This window comes from Artemia sp. Qi Xiang Cuo, chromosome 1 (assembly GCF_049724085.1).
Source record: "Artemia sp. Qi Xiang Cuo chromosome 1, ASM4972408v1, whole genome shotgun sequence".
Classification (NCBI taxonomy): domain Eukaryota; kingdom Metazoa; phylum Arthropoda; class Branchiopoda; order Anostraca; family Artemiidae; genus Artemia; species Artemia sp. Qi Xiang Cuo.
In genome coordinates this window covers 11651330-11670051 of record NC_142794.1, presented here as the reverse complement: position 1 = coordinate 11670051, position 18722 = coordinate 11651330, and the positions used below count along the sequence as shown (strand labels likewise).

The following is an 18722-nucleotide window of genomic DNA, read 5'->3' as shown; positions in this document are numbered from 1 at the left end:
ACAAGTTCTTTTCTTAATATCCTTCTTAAACCAATTTTACAAATTCTAAATTTTTCTTTAGTAGATAGAAAAAGCTATATCATAGTTGCGAATATTTTCTAGGAAGATAAGCAGTTCTATTTCAATTTTAAATTTTCTCAATGAAGTGAAGAAAAGTTAAAGTTCTCTTCTGAATTTTCTCAATGAAAAAAGAAATTAGTTATTAATCAATTCTATTTTTTTCAAAATAATATGAAATTTTTTCATTTTAGATCAAATTTTTCTCAAAGAGATGAAAAAATTTTAATACTGTTCCTAATTTTTCATGGAAGATAGAAAAGTTCAAGTTTTCTTCTGAATTTTACTAAAGAACACACTCCAATTGTAATTTTTCTAGAGAAAATTAAAATCTTCCACTTCACTTTTAAGTTCACCAAAGACATAAAGAAATTTAAAGTTCTATTCTAAATTTTTCCGTAGTAGATAGAAAAAGCTATAGCATACATGTGAATATTTTCCCAGAAGATAAAAAGTTCTACTTCAATTTTTAATTTTCTCAACGAAGTGAAGAAAAGTTCAAGTTCTATTCTGAATTTTTTCAGTGAAAAAGAAATTAGTTATTGATCATTTCTATTTTTCCAAATAATATAAATATTTTCCAACTTCAAAATGGGCACACACAAAAACTTAAACACACACAAAAACTTACACACACACACACACAAAAACTTAAACACACACAAACAAACACACTTACACACACACACACACAAAAACATACACACACACACACACACACACAAACATACACACACACACACACACACAAAAACATACACACACAAAAAAAATAACACGCAAAAAAAAACTAACACACGCACACAAAAACTAACACACACAAAAAAACTTAGACAAAAAAACTTACACAAAAAAAAAAAATAAAACACACAAAAAAAAACACACACACACAAAAACTTACACACACACAAAAAAAAATTAACAAACACAAAAACTAACAAAGACAAAAAAAAATACACACAAAAAAAAAAATAAACAACAAATCTAAAAAAAACACACCCACACAATAACGAACACACACACACACACAAAAAAACTCACAAACACAAAAAAACTTACACACACACAAAAACTTACACACACACACAAAAACATACACACACACACAAAAACTGATAAACACACATAAATACTTACACACACACACAAAAAATTACACACACACACAAAAACTAGAACCCACACAAACAAACTTACACACACAAAAGCTTACACACACGCACAAAAACTTACACAAACACACACAAAAACTTACACCCACACACAAAAACTTACACACACACAAAAAACTTACACACACACAAAAAAGTACACCACACAAACAATCTTTAACACTACCAGAAAATTACACACACAAAGGATCATAAACAAAAACAATAACTTACACACATAAAAAAACATACACACACACACACACAAAACTTACACACACACAAAAACTTACACACACACACAAACTTAAACACACACACACACACACAAAAACTGACACACACACACAAAAACTTACACACACACAAAAACTTACACGCACACATACAAACAAAACTTACACACACACATAAAAACTTACACACACAAAAACTTACACACACACACACACACACAAAAAATCAAAAATACAAACAAAATATCACACACACAAAAAAACTTACACACACACAAAAACTCACACACAATCAAAATATTTCACACAAATAATAACTTACACACACACAAAAACTTAAACACACACACACACACACACACACACACAAAAACTTACACACACACACAAACAAAAAACTTACAAACAAAAAAAAACTTACACACACACAAAAAATTACACATACACACAAAAACATAAACACACACGCACACATACACAAAAAAAAATTTACACACACACATAAACTTAAACACACGACGGCTAAGTATGTTAAAGGGTAGCTATTTTCTTGCGAAAACACAAAAAATCAGAAAAAATGATCATTGTTCCTTTAGCAGCCACACAATTAGACAAAACTTACACACACACAAAAACTTAAACACACATAAAAACTTACACACACACAACAAGAAACTAACACACACACCCAAAAACATACACACACACACAAATTTACACACACACAAAAACTTGCACATGCACAAAAACTTACCCACACACAAAAAAAACTTAGACACAAAAAAAAACTAAAACACAAACAAAAAAACTTACACAAACATAGAAAATTACACACACACACAAAAACTTACACACACACAAAAACTTACACACACACACAGAAACTTACACACACACAAAAACTTACACACACACAAACAGAGAATTACTCACGAATAAAACTTACACACAAACACACACAAAAATTAACACAAAAAATTACACACACAAACAAGTTTACACACACAAAAAACTAACACACACAAAAAAACTTACACACACACACACACACAAAAACTTCACACACTCGCAAACTTACACACACACAAAAAAAACTTACACATACATAACAAACTTATAAACTGAAAGTTGTGTGCGAAAAGGATGGGTACTTCAACTTGTAAAATGGGTTTAGGAAGGACATTAAGAAAAGAAATTGTTCTGAAATGCCCTTTGAAAAGTCGTCGGCTGGGAGGATGATTGTCGTATTAGGCATCTCCGGCCAAAATTGAGTTATGAATGCCATCTAGTGTAAAATTTTGCGTAGAATCTGAATCTGCTTTTTGTTTTGCTCTACTGGCTACCGTTCCTGAGTAAAAGACCAAAAACCATTTGTCGTATCGGACATTATCGCTGATAATCCGCTAGCGAAATTGTCGTATCTGGCTGTTTTGCCGTCACGCACTTCAGAGAAGAAGAAGAAAATGGCGCGTCCAAGGAAAAACTTGGCGAGGGATTTTGAAGCAATTTTTGATGAATTTGGCAGGTAAAGTGTCGATTTCTTCTAGGCCTCTGCACCCTATAGTATAGTATAGAGTAGGGTCTCTGCACCCAATAGTACAGGGGGAGCTACACTGCACCTTTACCCAAGAGTATATCAAATAGGCTACCTGATTTGTTATGATTTTTGGTGCATATATAGTTTGATTTGGAAACAGCATTGAATTAGGAATATGGTTCTATTCCTAGATAACAGAATTGTCTTGTCTATTTACGCACATTATTGTACCACTGCACCATCTCATAATGCGATTTGCTAATTTGCAGAACTCAAAGGAAGTATCAAATTTTCTTGAACAAGTAGGCTAGCCTAGGCTATTTGATTAGGCTGAATATTTTAGCCATATGGATTGCTGAATGTTTTGAATGCATTGATAGTTAATAGTAGAGTCTAATGACAAATACACAATTTAGTTTAAGCATAGCATAATTCTAGGCTAATTCTAGAAAATACTGCCCAATCTTAAACACATGATCCTATAGGCCTTGTAGGATACAAAACCACTCAAACATAAATAGATTCAATCCCAGACATGTGCTGTAAAGAAAAAATAGGCTACTAGGGTTTGCTAACTTTTCTTTAAGCTTAATTTTCAGTATAAAAAAGTTTCTGAGATCAAATTGAGCTAATCCCAACAAGGTAATCTAAATCTATACATATGCAAGACTAAGAGCTTGCTTGGAAATATAGGCTCTATTTGAATCAAATTATGCTCGGTTGCTTGTCCAAAGTTAGTGATTATCCAAACACCAGGGGTGCTTGGATAATATACCCAGTTCTTCATCAGCAGCTGATGTGTATTACCAAATAAAGCTAGTTTAAAGAAAAATCAAACTGTTTTGTTAAGCCTAAAGGTGTATCTGGCTTTGTGGGGGAATAGACAAGGAAATAGAAAATCTAATGGTATATTTCCTTTTTTTCTTTGTCTGATTTCTCCCCTTTAATAAATATTAGAGCTAAAAATATGTTTTGCTATTACTAGGCCTAGACTAGTCTATCCTTACAAAGCCTATCTTTAGTCTACTGAAAATTTCATTTTCCTGACCTGCAGTTCTTCACTGAGCCCATCGCTGGAGTAACCACTATAATTTTTTTTTTCTTTTACAGCTCTGACGAAGACCTTGAGAATTCTGACGAAGATTCGGAATATGCACCGAGTGTTGCTGAGTGCTCATCAGCAAATGAACCGAGCATCATTTCTTACAAAGACGAGTCAAGCTTTGATGATGCAGGTGAAAGAGTTCTTTCCGATTCCCCGTTGTCCTTGGTTTATGTTTCGACTGATTATGGACAAGCTAATCGGAATAATGAAACTAGTTATTTTGAAGATGTCGAGAGAGGTTCAAATTCTTTTACAGAGCCTGTAGCTGGAAATAGGAATGGCACAGAAGGCGTTGACCCTGGAAAAAAATCAACGAGAAAAAGATTGAGGAATGAAAGCGAATGGATAAAAACTAAGATCAAGACAGCAAATAATGATGGGACTGCCTACGTTAACCCCAAGACTAAGAAAACGCATAGCAGAGTCCGTTCTGTGCAGCCTTCAAAGTGTACTGAAGATTGCTTCTACGAATGTCACAAAATCCCACCCGAAAAAAGACAGAATGCTTTTGATAATTTCTGGAAATTGTCTGCTGAAATGAAGAAAATGTTTTATCTGAAAACCACAAAGTGCCTGCCTAAGAAGAAAAACAAAAAACAAGTGACAAGGAGGAAAAACACCTACCAGTATTTCGTTGTCATCAACGGAAAAGAAAGGCAGGTTTGCAGATCTTTTTATCTGACAACGTTCGACATAACCGAGAGGAGAGTGCACTACGCTCACGAGCAGAAGAATACCTGCGGAACGCCCACGCCTCCAAGGAAGAAGATCGCCAAAAACAAAACATCAGAGGAAGACATGGACTTCATACGTAACCACATTAACTCCTTTCCAAAGATCGAGTCCCACTATCGAAGGGCTGAGACTTCCAAACAATATTTGGAGTCTAACTTGAACATGGCTCGGATGTATAGCTTATATTGTGAAAAGTGCGAAGATGAGGGCCGCAAGAGTGCCTCAGAAACTGTATACAGGAAAGTGTTCAATACGGAATTTAACTTGTCGTTCCACACACCAAAAAATGACCGGTGTGATTTGTGCGAAGAATTTGATGTTGCACGCAGGAATGGAACTACGGTATCTGACGAAAAACGAGCTATTTTTGAAAATCATAAAAGGTCAAAAGCAGAAACCAAAGTAGAAAGAGATATGGATAGATTGCTTACCAAGCCAGTCCTCTGTTTTGATCTGGAAAATGTATTTGCATTGCCAAGAGGGAACGCATCTTGTTTCTTTTACAAAAGAAAGATCAATACTTATAACTTGACTGCTGTGCTGCATTACAAGGACAGTGCTGAACCAGATCCAAGTAAACAGACGAAAAAGGAGATCTATTGTGCTCTCTGGTCTGAGTTGATTGGAGGGCGGACCGGAAATGACATTGCAAGTGCAGTGGCGGCTATATTGTCAAAAGTCTTTTCAGGGCATCCAAATATCAAAGAGCTTATAACGTGGTCTGACTCCTGTGTCCCGCAAAATAGGAACAGTATCATGAGCTACCAAATGCAGGATACTTTGAAAAAGCTCCCCCATGTTCAGTCCATTACAATGAAGTTTTGCGAGCCAGGACACTCATCGATCCAAGAAGTGGACGCTGTCCATAGTGCCATCGAACATTACTTTGCTAAATTGGAAATTCATTCACCTCTGACCCTCACTCGACTTATGATTAAAGCTAGGAAAAAGGAACCGTACATTGTGATCCAAATGAAAAGTTCTGACTTCTTAGATTTTCAGAGCTGCTCCAAAGAATACAAAGGATATTCGAAAGTTCCCTTCACAAAAGTCAAGGAACTGAGATTTTTTTCAACTGAGCACAAAAGAGTGTATTACAAGGAGAATTTTGGCTCTGCCTCACATGAACTGGTGAAGATTGCACCCGAGGCTGCAGTAGTTAAAAAAGGAAGGGGAGTCTCCAAAGTTACTGTGATTGAGGAGTTACTTGAGCCAGGCCCACTCCCTAGGCTCTCTTCCTTGCCTGAGGAAAAGATCAAGGACGTGAAAAGCCTCCTAAAGTTCATGCCGCTGGAGGACCAAGCATACTACAAAGCATTTTTCGATAAAACATAAAAAAGTAGGTCCAGTTTCGTTGGAACGATGTTTCTTTGTACCCGAAGTAGTGCTGAGTTTTTCTTATGCTTTTATATTCGAAATTGATTAAAATTTAAAGCTTGCAAAACTGAGTTCCTAAGAGATAAGACATTTACGCTGCTAGTTTTCAGAGCAAAATTGTCGTATTGGTTTTCCGTAAAAAGAAAGTTCCGCGAGCGTTTTGTCGTATCTATTTTTCAACAAGCAATATCTCAATATCCAGGTGCTCCAGGTGAACGAAATTTCAACCAGGTTGTAGCCCTTGAGTGCGACTACAGTCGAGATAAAAAAAATCCCGGTTTCGTCATTAAATAAAAAAGATATCGCGTTTCAAACTTCAATCGCGTTTTTCTTGAAACTCGTCTCGAGTCAGATACGACAATCATCCTCCCAGCCGACGAAGTATTGCTTGGTGTTGGCACATTCAAAAAGCTGTAAAGTAAAGTTGTGTGTAAAAAGGATGGGTACTTTAATTTGTAAAATTGGTTTAGGAGGGACATTAAGAAAAGAACTGGTTCTGAAATGCCTTTGAAAAGTATTGCTTGGTGTTGGAGCATTCAAAAAAGCAGTATAGCAAAGTTGTGGGTCAAAAGGATGGGTACTTCAACTTGTAAAATGGGTTTAGGATGGACATTAAGAAAATAACTTGTTCTGAAAAGATATAATAAAGCCTTAAAAAGTATTAAAAATGGGAGCTCAGGGGCCTTTGGGACGCCGGGAGACCTTTGAGGACCGGGGGCTTCCTTCGGGGTTGGGGTAGGGGGATCGGAGCCCTTTGGGGTTGGGGTAGAGGACCTCACGACACTGTTCAAATAGAACTTGTGTATTATAATGACCACAAAGTTTCACTCTCAAATACTCTTCTTAAACCTCTTCTAAAATCATCTTTTGAAATATCTCTAACTGTTTTACTAATATAACTCCCTAAAATGTGTAAAACGGTTTCGCTCAAAGAACTCATAAACGTAATTTCAGCGTGTTCCTTTTGTTTTTGGCATCCCTGCGCTGTCACATTTCAAATTACTAGGAAACCCTTTCCCGCGTTAATCTCTTCATCTCTAAAATCAAAACATTCGCCCGGAAACAATACTCCTGGAAGAATTCCAAAGACATTAATAAACATTCGCCCGGAAACAATTCTCCTTGGAAATACGTCAAAGACATTAATAGACTTCGCCTGGAAACAATTTCTCGGAAACGTGTTCTCCCTGGGGATTCCATGCCCATATATGGTGCCCCCGTCGAGACTGACAGCACAGGTGTTCTCCCTAGGGACTCTATGCCCATATATGGTGCCCCGTCAGCATTAAACTAAATTGTAGGTGGCAGCAGGGGTGCCCGTCACGAGTCAATGAGGCCTTTGTACTTATTAGACACGATAACTTTACTGTTAGCCTGAATGCCTTTTGAACGCCTTTTGCGTTCAATGAAACTAATGAGCTTAGAAGAAAATGTATCAGTTGAGTTTTTGAAAATATCGTGCGTTATTAATTTATTATGCTTTATTGACTGAATAATACAGTATAGTATTATCACATTGCATTATTATGAAACTCTATGCGGTAATACATTTGTTTATGTGCTTCTGAAAAATCACATTGAAGAAGCCAAAAATACTTTCATTTTTCACGTGACTTTGATAATGCTTATAATTTGGCGAAGGAACTAACTATGTGATCTGCACCCGAGCAAAATATTTTACGCAAAAGAAACAGAGCTTAAGATAAACAAGAATTCTATTAAGCAAAACTTTATTCATAATGAAAAGCCATAAGGTACTTAAAACCCGATAATACTTTCTAACAAACCGTCCTCGATGCATAAAAAGGGAAATTAGCGGTCCACTTTAGTTTTTAGTCACCGAAAGTCACAAAATCCGGACACAGTTCGGAAGAGGAAGAACAAAAGGAAACTATCACATTGGGTGAGCCATTAGCAATTGTAGCCAGGTATCTTCAGCCCAGGTTTTTCTATGTACGCCCGCCTAGCATTGTCTAGGAATCGAGCCTTCCGTTCCAGGAGAGACATTTGTCGATCATCAGTTTTTTTTATGGAAGTCAGATGGGAATACAGTTGTTGTAGGTCCAGAAGCCTTAAAAAGAGAAATCCAGATTCACAACAGTCCAAACCAAAGAAAACGAAACATCAAGAATAATAAACAATTAAAATATCACATCTCTTGCCGATACAAACGATTAATGCTGACTATTAATTTGCTTATAAAATATAAATCCAAACTAGCAGGAAATTGAGTTTTCAAGGCTACTAGGTCAAAAAGTTCAAAAAGGGAAAAGAAAGAATACCAACCTAAATTTTAGGGCGTAGAAGAGAATTTTACTCGGGGAAGGAGCAGAAAGTTAGATATTTTCATGAGGAAGCTGGAAAGACAACAAAAGGAATAATTGCTATATTCCTTCATTTGCAAAAAAATATTTTGATTTTTTACACATCTTATAAGCTTTTGATCTTTGGTCAAGATTTTATGGTAGTGGTGAGAACTTCTCACCTGTACTCCAGATAATATTATTCTAATAGATCTTAAAACCAAAATCGGACATATCAAATAAACTTAGACACACGAAAAATTGCAATTCTTGAAACTCAACAACACTTTAAAACAGTACAATATAGCAAATCCACCAAAATTTACATACGATTAACTCTTTGCATCTTAAAAAATTCATTGTTTCGAAAAGCAAATAGCGATAGCATAACAAACAATAATACTTGTAAAAAAACATAAATAATCATTAAACATGAGGAAAACGTAAATCATAATATATTTTCAGAGGGAGGGGATACTTCAAGACAAGTGCCGGAGATTATATGGTAAATATAAGAAATTACAAGAATACTTTGATTGATTTGTTAATTATTTTACAAGAAAATAGCGAAAATGTAGCAAAACTAAGTCCTTGCTAAGGGAACACAGGTGCGTACGAGCCCCGTCAGTACGTTTGCGTTCCATATTAAAAGTAATATTTTTAATCCTTACACAGGACTAAGATCTCCTACTTTTGCCGTAATACCTAGGATTCTTAAAAAACGATGCACAATGGGTCTACCTGAACCCCCTGAAAAGTACATCGTCATGATACGTTTTATAATCCCCCAAATTGCCAAATAAAAACATTTATCTTGAAGCTTCTCTCTATTCCTTCAGTGTAAAAAATCCAAGATCAGTCATCACTCTGCATGACGACTTCAACTTCCGAAATAAAATTTGAATTCGCAGTGAAGTTTCGGATCAGGAGGTATAATACTGGTATGATCGCTTTACCTCCAATGGACTTGAACATATTTTAAAATTTGACACCTAATTCGGCTAGATTTAATCTTCATCTCGACTTGATCTCTTCCTAACAGGTCATCCTGACTCATTCGATTTGATTGCTAATACTTTTGCAAGCGACCGTATGTCTCTTACAACCAGGAAAACCCCTCGTATTCCACCACTGATCGAACATGAGTGGGTTATTCAACAGTACCACAAATGGGGATTGGGACGGACTCTGGAGTAGCCTCCGCTTGGTTATCAGGATTAGAGAGCATTCCCCAATGATGGTTTTTACAGGGCGGCGGAGGCATACTGGCAAATTATACCAAATTTTAAAGAAGGATATATATAATCTAAGCATATACAGACATCAAGCAAAGACAGACCTTAGTTCAGCATCAACTACCCTATAAAAACAAAACAAAAAGAACAAAGCACAGGGATTTGTCTAAAGTGAAGAAGATCAAGCACAGTTCACGGTAACAAGAAATGCCACCGTTTGTGCTATTCGCAAACACTGATTTAAAATACAAGAAGAATTTCGTTATTTAACTCCAAAATGCCTACGCAACGAGTTGGTGAAGGTTTGTCAAGGATAAGACGGAGCCGTCAAAAGGAGCATCTATTCTTTTTCTTCGGCCTGAGGGGATTACCATCCTGGATTCTCAAGCATTGATCACAGTATTCACGAGGGCCTTTGCCGAGCTTTCATTTCTTGATGATGATTACGTGCCACCTTTTAACATGTCAACTACTGCGCTAAAAATCAAGCGGGTTGTACAGAGCCTTGATTGTACAGAACCAGATCTTCTAGATTAGATATATGTTGTCAGCGAGGTACTGCGGCACCAAATTAGTCCAATTATTCGTCCCTCTTCATCTGAAAAGAATCAACCAGACTAGTATAACTCTTCCAACTCTATTTTTGTCCCATAACTTTCCAAGGTTGTGGAAACCAACAAAAATCCTCGCTATTCGTAAGCCAGTTAACATAGGTCCGTAACCCTTCTCCCATGTGCAGCTAAGACACACGAGTGCTTAACGCTTTTGATTTAGTCGAGTCAAATAGCATCATTAGCGACATACAGCATGAATTTCGCAAGAAACACTTGTCACTAGATTGCATAAATGCCTAATATCGGAAGTGGGTCGAGCTTCTGGCAGAGCAATGCGTCAGAATACTGTTTTTCATCATAGCAAAATCTTACGATAAATCCCCACGAACTGAATATCGGGTCATTTGCTAAAGGTTCTCCCTAGAGTCTTCTAAGCAGGCACAGACCACCTTTTGTTCTTGACCACGCTATTCTCGTATATATCAACGATATAGGAATACTCTTGTGAATCCGAGCACCATTTTGCTGACGATATCACAAGCCCAGCAGGTTTCCATAAACATGAAGACCCGGTCCATGTTCCCTCCGTTTAAATCAATATGGAGCACATTTTATCGTCTTTATACTTACGCGACCTCAAGACCCAGATTCCCTTCCCCGACAGACAATGCCAAAACAGACTTGGTCCAGCTCAAAACTAGCAGGTTGTCCATGTACACAACATAAGACACATCAGATAAATTATAAAAATACGAAGGCTTGATTCCTGATAACGCATTTTGAATGCAAGCATTACATAGATAAGGTGATAGCACTTTATCCTGTCGGACTCCAGATTGAACTGGTATATTACCGTAGAACCCTGTACCAGATTTCAAAAGAAGAAATGAACTATTATTGCAAAATTTAAGTATATGTATGACATAAAGGTTCACTCCAAACTCTGACAAAGAGTGCCATACTTGTGCATGGTAAATACCGTCGGAAGCTTAAGACAAATCTAAAGCGCAAATATGTAATTTATAACCTTTAGACTGAGCATCATAAAGAACTGAAGCTTAAACCTTATGCGCATGTTGGCACCCAATAGGAGGTTCAAACCCAAATCGGTTTAAGTCTTTCGCAGTTCGTTCAATAATATATGGGAGCAGAACATATTCAAAAATCATACTAATATTGCAAGCAACAGTGATGGCCTATACGAACTGCAATCGAAAGGGCCTCTTCCACGTTTAAGAATAGAAGTTACCGTTCCGCAAAGGATGGAATCAGGCCCCATTGACAAACATAAATAGAACTGAAAAAGTAACTGGAGCTGAGCGATTAGTGCCGGACAATCACAACGTAAATCATGAGCGTTAATCCCAACAAGATCACTGGATTTAGACTTAAGTTTAAGCATACACTTAACAGTACTTTTAGTTGATACAGAAATAACATGACGTTGCAAAACTTTAGGTGGCAAAAATTTAGAAAGTAAGCACTGAAAATGATAATGAACGCTGTACTCAATCTTACAAAAAATATTTTTATAATGCCTAAGCCAAGAGGAATCTGGGATAACATCACTGGTCCCTAATAAATCAAACTCAGACGCATTAATGACTTCCTTCCATAGTACTGCACTTTTAGGGAGCTCAGCATCATTATAACGAACCAAGCGAAGATACGGTTTAAACTCTGCTTTTGTCTTACTTTTTATATCAAACACTTGGCCTCGCAAGGGCCACTCACACGCAATCCACATGCAAAGCCAGAGTTTAGTACGATTTTTGGCAGCTTTAAGACCGAGGTCTTCTTTCCAAATCGGACTTCAAGTTATAAGTTTAACCAAGACAAAGGGGACAAAGCTTGTTTCATGACAAAGGTTGTTTCATGCACTAAACTAAGCGAAGGTAATAAACATTAAGCTGCTTCTGGCTTGGGGCGAAAAAAGACTCGTGCCCAGTAGATTAAAAGAGATCTTGACGCAGGACAACAGAGCTGTTAGAGTAAAAATATATAAAGGCCAATTGGATTTGCTCCACTATCGTTTCATACACTTCCAGGAACCTTTTCAGGCCTTCTACTTTTTTTGGTTGTGGTAAATGGGTTGGCAAATGATGAGTCGGATTGCTTGTAGTTCTTTGATGATTTTTTAGTGCTGAAACTGGGTGAAAAGAACGTTTCAAGAGAGGCAGTTACAAACAAGGTGGGTTAGTCATGGCAAGCAGAGGAGGACAGAATGGTCGTCGAACGAAAAATCATTCGTATTGACTTTTTGTTTTCTAAGGGATAACTCATCTCTTGCTCAAAGAATGTTTCAGGACACAACACCACAAACATCAAATTTCTAGGAGTATTTCTCATGGAGGACCTGAGGTGGAAAAAATTGACACAGGAGATGATTAAATGGACAAACTTGGGTATACTATCTTTAAAACTCTTTGTTCGTCATTGTTTTCCATCTCCCCGCCCCTTATGTATTTTATTTACGTTTATCCCACCGGTGGTAGAATACTCCTTTTCCTCTTTGGACTTATGGCCTGACTTCAGATCAGAACGACCCCTGGAAAGGATCCAATACGAGCTCTTCTGGTAGTTTCTAAATCCTCCAAAGTCCCTTATTTCTGTCTTTCAAAACAATTCTCCCTTAAAACTCTTTCGGCACGCCGAGGTGAATAATTGTTGTGAGTTTGACTTCAGTATTTTGGTAAATCCACTGCTTTGTGAAATACTCCCCCCTGAACATCTCCCTTCATGCCAATTACTCCCGCTACAAGTAGCTGAACTGGTACCTAAAATTCGGCCGGTAACGCCATGACATATTCGTTATGCATTGTTTTATTCCCTCGTTCGTCAAGGCTTTTAATGCTACACTCCCTCAAAAAACATAAAACAAATTACAAATTGACAACCAAAAAGGAATAATAAACTAAAACATATAATATATATATATATATATATATATATATATATATATATATATATATATATATATACATATATATACATATATATATATATATATATATATATATATATATATATATATATATATATATATATATATATATATATATATATATATATATATATATATATATATATATATATATATATATATATATATATATACTACTGCTACTACTACTACTACTAACAACTCACCGCAGCACCAAGCCGCCTGAGGCCAAGACAGCTACGCACTCTCCTCCTCCACTCCAATCTATTCGAAGCCTCCCTCTTTACACCCGCCCACGAGGTTCCCATTTCCTTTAAATCTTTCTTTATGACGTCCTCCCACCCCAAACAGGGTCGAACTGCTTTCCGTTTAGCCCTAGACGGTTGGCCGAAAAGAACAATCTTTAGGTACTTCCCCTTTTTCAAAAATTATATTCTTACCTTCAGTAAATTATTTCTAACCTCAGAGCCACCATATTTAAGAAACTCATTTACCACCCTATCAGCACCTGGAGCCTTGTTTCAGCGACTAACGGATAGATTAACTCAGCACTCTAGTTCAATTAATAATACACTTAAAAAGCGGAAAAAAACAGAAATTTTTGACTCTGCCCTTGCAGAGCACATTTTTGAAAAACCAGACCATACTATTTTGTTTAATCAAGCTAGTCTTATTTCGCATGACAAAGGTATTGTCCAGCACTACAGAGAAGCTGTTGAAATTTATAAATACCAACATTTAGGTCTAGCTTTAAACAGAGATTGCGGTGATTTAAGAATAAACGAGTCATATTTCGGTTTTCTCAAAAGAGAAGCCGATACTCTAGTAATCCCTGAAATAAACCATGAACCACTTTCCCAGTCATCTAATCAAACACGTGAACAACCCCTTAGGGCTCAAAGGGTGTCTGCAAGAAATGGATTAATTAAAATCCGAAATCAAATTACATAGTTCTCCAACTTATTTAATTGCTGGTTCGTTTTGTTTTTCGAGTGAATGAATTGTTTCCTTCTCTTTGTCAGTTGTTCGCTAGGATCTGTCGATGGCAGTTCATATTTTTTTTGGATTTTGTGCAAATCGCGGATATTGGCGAATAACTCGCTTTTATGGTTGTTTGGTAGTTGGTTTTAATTCTTTAAATTTTCGGCTTTTATTGATACATCGTTTCGTTTCGCGCTGAAGAAGAGAGGCGTTTGTCCTCTCGAAATATTCGCTTTGTTTTTTCAGTATTTTCATTTGGTCTATAAAAACCCCATTTTTGCTCGTTTTTCTTTCTTTATATGATGTCAGGACAATGTGGTTTAAGAAATTATCTTTTTTATAACACTATTTTGGCTGCATCACCGATTGGGAATAGTTTTAGCAACGTTGGCTTAGTTAAACAAGCCATTATGCTCATATTTTAAATTTTATTCATGGAAAAATATACAATTTTTGACGAGAGAAACTATTTTCAAATGATGATCAAACCTGAGATAAACCCATTCTACTGCAAAATTCCTATACGCTAGTAAAACTTCTGATCTCTCCTCTACAACGTATTTCATGAGTTTGTCTCTTCCTTTTCTTTCGCAATTTCCAACAGAAACAATCCATTTACACATTTACATCTATCTATCTATTTAAAATTTAAGCATCTATCTATTGCATACAAGTAGCTTAAACAAGATGTTTGTTCAAAATGTAAGCTCAAAGTCCTGTTATTCCCTTTAAATGCGTAAAAAACGTCTTTAGACTAAAACCATCTTTGTGCACATCGCGTCCTTACAATCACAAAATAGGATGTAGAGAATGCAGATGTAAAATTCCTGATGTAGAAAGATAGGGAGAAGTCAAGACATGAAAAGGCGAATTTTTCAGCCAATCATTTCAATTTTCCCATTAGAAGGTCCTTTGGGACCTATTTCGAAGGGATTAAAAAAAAATACTGTCGTATCAAAGACGGGTTCAAGCCTTGGAGAGGGAGAGCGGGATAATGTGTCCTTAGAGGGGGAGAGGTCGCAAACCAAGTAACATCCATACTGACGCCAAAATGGAAGCACGGCTCTGCTATGTAGTTTCAATCTCTCTGAGCAGCCAAATGTTACTGAGAATCAAAAATTTCAGACCTCTCAGACGCCAGGTGAAGCCGAAAACACCTGGTCCTGCTCTATGTACAAGTACGAAGTTATAATTAATAAAAAGAGCTTCAAGTTTCTGCTGATACACATTATTATCCAGAATTGATACTACCTTTATTTCCGTGAATCAAATTCTTTCTGTATATTTTTCTTTTGTTTTATTACTCCACCTTTCCTTTTGTTTTTTTTTCAATTTTTATTTTCGGGGGGGGGGGGGTGGGTGGGGGTTACAAATAAAACAAAACAAAAAACAACGAAAATTTGTTTATATGCATTTTTGTTAAGTTTTTACGACTCAGACACAAATTTTTGGGGGCGGGGGTCAAGCCCAGTCACCCTCCCTAGATACGGCCTGACTTCTTCTATAGTGTCCAATACTATTTATTCGCTCTTCGGGAAAATTATTCATTTTTATATTCACTAACAGAAAGTGTAAGTAATGTATGTAAAATTGAATAATTGATGAATATAACAGGGTAGCTTACCCTCTGGCTGCATTCGGTCTTGGATCTTCAAATGTGGTGTTTTTGCTGACATGGTCAACAAAGTATCGGACACCATCTTCAGTTAACCTCATCTCCCAGCCATCCGGAAGAGCTTCTTCTTGAATTTGCCCTTGAGTTCGAGGATCTTCCCACTGTGTTGTCCGATTTTTGTGATTGACAAAGTAGACACGTCCATTAGTTTCTGTTCTCTTTTCCCAACCTTCCGGAAGAGGATCTTCGTCTTCAGCTGCTCCACTCCCCTAAAGAAATAGATTATATGAGGATGAAACAAGGCAAAGGCACAAGCTGCTGTATTTGAACACGAATACAAAAAAATAGAGTGGGTATGTAAGATACTACTGTTTTTATATCGAGTTTTATGAGTGAAATGATGGTAAGCTCATTTCTCTTACTACACATTACATCTTACATCACATTATTCTTATCTAATTAGCTCTCTGTCATTATTATTAAAACATTAAGAAACCTATTCTTAAGCTAATCTTACATTATCTTCCTTCGTTTTCAAACTAGGAAAAATGTGGCAATTTTCTTTATTTACACAAGTCGTTTTTTTCTACCATTTTTACCAATATTTTGTAGTCTGTTTGGAATAGATATTGTATCCAGTGACAGTTCTTGACCTGAGCAGGGGGGCTGCTGCCCCTTCCCCGTTTTTCTGACATTAAATTCCTTTTATTTTATATTTTTACACTTCTATTAAGGTACCTTGCCCCCCACCATATTGTGAGGCCTAAAACCACCGATGATTGTATCATCAAAAATAAGATTTCGTTACATTTTTCAACATTAAAAAAGATATTGATATCTTTTATCTAGATATTGATATACACACCCTAGACAAAGGAACAACTGCTTCTGATAATGACGATTTTAATATTCTACATAAGTAAGCCGAAAAGAGTTTTTAGCAGTAGATGCATTGATCATGTTCATTTTCAACTTTCTGTATCTACGGAAAAAAGTGCTGGGTGTTTTTCTGTCAACACTGCTGGTCAGCAAGTCTGTCCTGGCGAGATATTAGAAATTTACAGAAGCATTAAAAAAAAATGCAAGTTTCGTATATCTTAGCGGATTTGGAAAACAAAATTCGAAGAACATTAATCTACCCTTAATTTAATTTTTGGTTAAACTTGAAAAAAGAAAAAATGTCGTAAAGAAGCAGCATTTTAGTGACAAGGATCAAAACTGTAATAGTCAGAGAAAATTATAGTGCATTTTTGTAAAAAAAATTATATTTTACGGCCAATTGCTTTAAAGTATGGTATTGTGGAATAAACAGTCTGTTTTTTCTCTTTTATTTGTCCATAATAGTGCTTTCTCGCTTTATCTAAATAATAGTACTTTCTCGCTTTATCAACAAGTATGTGTCCAATAAGAGAGTCATGCATACTCCTGCCATTTACCCGTGCCCCAACCAATTAAACACTTGCCTCTCAATTACTTGGACTATCTGTCTTGGCTTCTTGGCTTTTACCCGGCTCAATGGTAACCGAAACTCTAGAAAACGGTATTTTGATACAAATAGATACATCAAAAGAATTGGATTTTAATGCTGATTTCAAATATATAAGTTTCATCAAGTTTAATTCTACCAATCAAAAGTTCAGCACTTGGCGATGCTCTTCTATCAACAAGAGTCGAAATCCTGCACAGACAGTCTCAAGCCTATTGTCCTCCTGATTATCCTCCTATAGTAAAAATCGATGCTTGGTGGTGCACGTGCTATGTAGCAGCACGCCCCAAAATTTTTTTTTTAGCATTTAGTAAAAATAGATGCGATCTAGTAAATTTTTCTTCTCCGACTTAGTAAATTCTTCCAGGTCAGGGTGGCAACCCTGATTCCAGTAATTGAAATCTCAAGACATAATATCATAGGCAGCACGATGGTAAAGAGCGCTGCCTAAGTAAAGAGCGATGTGGGCCCAATATATTGTTTTGTTTTTTAGACCAGGGCCTTTCTTATAGAGAAATGTAAATAGAACTTCAAAAAGAACTCGAGGAGGGCAACCAGGTCCCCCTCCATCACGTAAATCCCTCCCCCAAAAATATACAATCAAAATTTTTAGACAGCCAACTCGTTCAGCGTAGTTTAAAGGTCCGGAAATTATGACTTTGAGAATGACAGGCAAGCAGGGGGAGAAAGGAAGATCTCTAGGCCACAACCGAAATGTTTATTGTACCTTCCCAGAGGCAGTTTTAATTAGAATAATCGAGATAGAAGTATCCAAACTACGATCCTGGACATTCTTGAACTAAGATCCTGTATTTTTAATGGTTGTAATTATTATAATTTAATCATTAAGGACCACAACCTAAATAACCCGTGAATAATCATGATTCGGAATGTGATTCGGAAGCAAATTGAGATAAATGTTTAAAACCTTAGGGCTAACAAATAATTACGAACCTTCCTAATAATAATCGTAGCTAATTCGAAGATGCTAGAATATGTCGAACAATGGGACGCAAGACCAGTGTGGCCATCCCATGGTAATTTTAATCAGTTTTAGCAAGTAGTTTCTCCTGTATAAGTTTTTTTCTCCTTTTAGAGATTTTCCTTTCTTGAGTCAAACTTTTTTCTTGTTAAATTTTAATATCGACAAGTAATTTCAGATTTTATATAACATATGCAATCACTTAAAAAGTTGCCGAGTTGCCCTAACCCGATTATTTATTGTTTAGTACCAGGAGACCGATCTTCGTTCGGCGGAAGGAAAGACAGTTTTTTAATCTCTTTCAAAAACAATTTTAAATTCATTTTATTAACCTTTTTGTATATTAATACCAAAAAACTATTCTATACTAATACTTACTTAGTGGGTTTTGATTTAGTATAACCGCACTACAATCTCAAAGATA

At 36.3% G+C, this 18722-nt stretch overlaps 1 long non-coding RNA gene across 1 annotated transcript; it reads right to left on the bottom strand.

The window, feature by feature from the left end:
* Positions 1-7917: 7917 nt before the first annotated feature.
* LOC148956007 (uncharacterized) lies at positions 7918-16345 on the bottom strand. Its single transcript, XR_016142143.1, has 2 exons — positions 15840-16345; positions 7918-8269 (listed from the first exon to the last, which is right to left on the bottom strand). It is a non-coding gene; the product is annotated as an uncharacterized LOC148956007 (long non-coding RNA).
* Positions 16346-18722: the final 2377 nt, after the last annotated feature.